The sequence below is a fragment of the Sapajus apella genome, unplaced genomic scaffold, assembly GCF_009761245.1.
Source record: "Sapajus apella isolate SASKATOON/1434 unplaced genomic scaffold, GSC_monkey_1.0 scaffold806, whole genome shotgun sequence".
NCBI classification, from domain to species: Eukaryota; Metazoa; Chordata; class Mammalia; order Primates; family Cebidae; genus Sapajus; species Sapajus apella.
This window is the reverse complement of record NW_022437732.1, coordinates 19,844-23,210: the sequence shown is the minus strand read 5'-3', so window position 1 is coordinate 23,210 and position 3,367 is coordinate 19,844. Positions and strand designations below refer to the sequence as shown.

The 3,367-nt window shown below is 50.4% G+C and overlaps 1 pseudogene; it reads right to left on the bottom strand.

The window, feature by feature from the left end:
- Nucleotides 1–447: 447 nt before the first annotated feature.
- LOC116546363 lies at nt 448–2,109 on the bottom strand (annotated as a pseudogene).
- Nucleotides 2,110–3,367: the final 1,258 nt, after the last annotated feature.

Here is a 3,367-nt window from a genome sequence, read left to right as displayed (position 1 = left end):
AATAACATAGCACAGAGGGAACAGGTGTGTGAACTCTGTAATATGCCACAGAGTGTGATAAATGTCAAATGGATGCAAGGATTGTTTCCTCTGTCACCTGGCCTCTTAAATTGGCCACTTATCTCCTTTTTCTTCTGTTAAATTTATCTCTTGCAGATAATTCAAAACATTTTTCAAAGTAAATATTGATTTTATTCACATTATTAATGTGAATATCAAACATGACAGAATATCTGATACCACAATTTTTAATGTATATATTATCGTCATGGTTACTAACTAAAAGTAAGTTTCTTCCTACTCTTACTCCTCTGTCATTCAAACGTTTGTAATTTTTTTTTTTTAGAGTGGCCTTGGCTTTATTTTCTTTGGGGATGCCTGGAATGGTGGAGTCATGGGGGGCAGCGGGAGTGAGGGCTGGGAAGCTGTGTGACAGCGTCCTCAGTTGGTGTGCATCTGGGGTTCCTACACTTGTGGGTGCCCATTGGCATCACCGGTGCAGCCGGTGGTGGAAACGGGTTCCGGTCCTTTCTTGTTCGACACAGGGCAGGCGGCAGCCACGGGTCCGACTTGCTTGAGGCCGGGCCCTGGGCGCTGCATCCTATGCTCCAGGAGCATGTGGTTCTGTGGCGGGAGCCCCACACAGGCCCTGAGGATGTTCTTGATGCAGCTGTGCTGGCGGAAAAGCGCATTGATCACCTGGCTGCCCGGCGGCACGAGCAGCGCCTTGAATAGGAAGCTGAGCAGGGACAGCACGGGTCTGCGGCTCGAGGTCAGCGTCAGCGCAGAAGCTCAGGTGCCGGCACAGCTCGGTCAGCAGCGCCCGGTCTAGTGTGATGGGTGCGGCCAGCAGCGAGTCCTGGCACGTGTTGTGCACTCCAGTGTGTTGGTACCGCCCAGCGTTAGCTCCAAGGTTTACTCACCCAGCGTTAGCTCCGAGGTTTACTCACCCATCGCGCTTGCTGTCGCCCAGGTTCCCACGTACTTGATGGTCGGGCTCCTCGCCGGGCGTATAGAGCACTGGGTTGCTCCGCACCATGTCGTCCACCAAGTTGCTCTTGGACATCTCCTTAGAGCGGAACTGCAATGGCGCCGACAGGTTCTGCCCGTCGTTGTTGCCCAGGTGGTTGTAACTCACGATGGACGTGGTCTTGAGGCCACAGCTGATGAGGAAGTCCACGAGCACGGACTTGACTTTGGTCTGGCCGGACTTGAAGTCACCTCCGCCCGCGAAAACCCGGCCCTGACACGCGAGCTCAAGCGCTCGGGGCACCAGGGTGTTCTGCGGGGACCCACTGAGGAAGGCACAGTCCTCCCGGATGCCGGCAGCGGCGAAGAGCTGGAGGGAGACACCTGCAGGCCGAGCTCAGTGGTGCGCAGCAGGTTCTCGGCCGTGTCCTTGAGGCCCGGAACCACCTCACAGAAGCGCTCTGTGTTGCCCGTCCACAGCAGGGTGACTTTGTCCAGCCCCACGCTAGACCGGAAGTCTGGGATGTCCTTGCGGATCTGCTCCTGCTGCTGCAGGCGCGAGCGCGGGATGCGGCTGTCCGCCATGAACTCGGGGATGTAGACGGAAGGCCGAGGCCGCAGGGCTTCCTTGTGCGGCCACAGTTGCTCCTGCAGCTCCCAGTCCAGCACCTTCGCGCGCCACAACGCCTCGGGGAGGTTCAGCGACAAGATGTCCCAGCCATCAAACACGAGGTGGTTGGACGCCGCCATGGGCAGCAGCGCACTGAAGGGCACGAACACCTCCTGGCCCAAGGCGTCCGAGCCCAGGCTCACGGTGCCCGCCTGAATCAGCGAGCCATAGTAGTTGGCCTCCTTGCGGCCGCTGCACGTGGGCCAGGACAGACGCGGTGGGTTGGCCAGCACCGCGGCGGTGATGGTGAAGCCCTTGTTCCTGCCTCAGTCAACAGGCATGACCCCGAGCCGGGGCACCTGCCGGGGGTCAGGAAGGTGAAGCGCGTGGTCGTGGGGTCGTGGGTGCACCTAGAGGATGCCGCCCTCGGGGGTGACGCGCGTCATCTGGTACTCCTATTGCGCCTCAATGGCCTCGGGGCCATAGACTATGTCCTGGCTCTCGACGATGACCTGGGCCGCGGCCTCCATCGTAGCGGGCGGAATCGGCTCAGGCAGCGGCAGCGGACACCGCGGCTGTAATATTTTTATGCTTCAGCCAAACGTTTGACATCTAAACCTTAAAGACAAAGGGGAAAAAAACCCACACGGATTTGTTGCACTAGAGGACGCTGTATTCCAGTTCTTCCTGAGAAGTCCTTTGGCCCCAAGTTTGCATTGCCATTGAGCAGATGTGAGAATGCTGAGGGGAAGGCAGCGTTCCTGCTCTACCTTGAGAATTTCTCCATTCCAGGTCATGAGTCTAGTTTTTAAAGCAATATCCATATCCACCTGTGTTTTTCCTCCTAATAATTAGAAGGATGATTATCTGGAAAACTAAGCATAGATTTGATTGTGCAAATATTTTAGAGCTTCTTTAAAAATTGCCTTGAAGAGCTGATGTGGTATTTCCTTTTTGGGTGTCCTCAGTGGAGTACAGCATTTATTTTTTGCAAGCAAATTTCTGAAAACAACCTAAAGTTACTTGGTACCAAGGAGATGCCTATGCAAATCAGACAGTGCTAGATATACTTTGCCACTGAAAGTAATGGCAAAAACCGTGATTCCTTTTGCACCAAGCTAATAGATATAGGAAGGTGCGGATTGTGTGACATAGATTCTCAACTATCTGAGAGTCATCATTAACTCCCTTCCTGGCCACCCACATGCAAGTCCTGTTGATTCTGTGTTATGTTATTCATAATAATAAATACCCACGCAATTACTTCCCAACTGCAAAACTACAGCATTGAAAGTAACTTAAATCTTTCTGTGTGGCCCTCCCTAGCTAGTCGTGCATTAACTAGGGTTCATTATTTTCTTGCTTCCCTTTTTATATAATTTTATTGTATAAAATTTATATATTACATAAAATTTTTATATAATTGTATATGTAAAAGGGGAAAGGTATTGGGTACAAATATATGAGTCATATTTATTAATGTGAATAGGCTGGTCTGCTAAAAAATGTCTTATTGGGTTGCAATGCAAACCCCAATTTTATGCTGTATGATAAAACACAGAGATTGAAAAGGCTGAAAGTATTGTGTTGTATTTTAATTTTAACTGTTTTAACGTTATAAAAAGAATATCATGTGTGATGTGATCTTTTGGACTTTTGAAACTTAAAGTTATATTGCTATGATTCATTCAGGTTGTTATGTTTACCTGGACTGGAGTTCATTATCATGACTGCTGTTGACTATTACATTCCATACCTTTGACATTGTTTATTGATTTCACTGTTGGT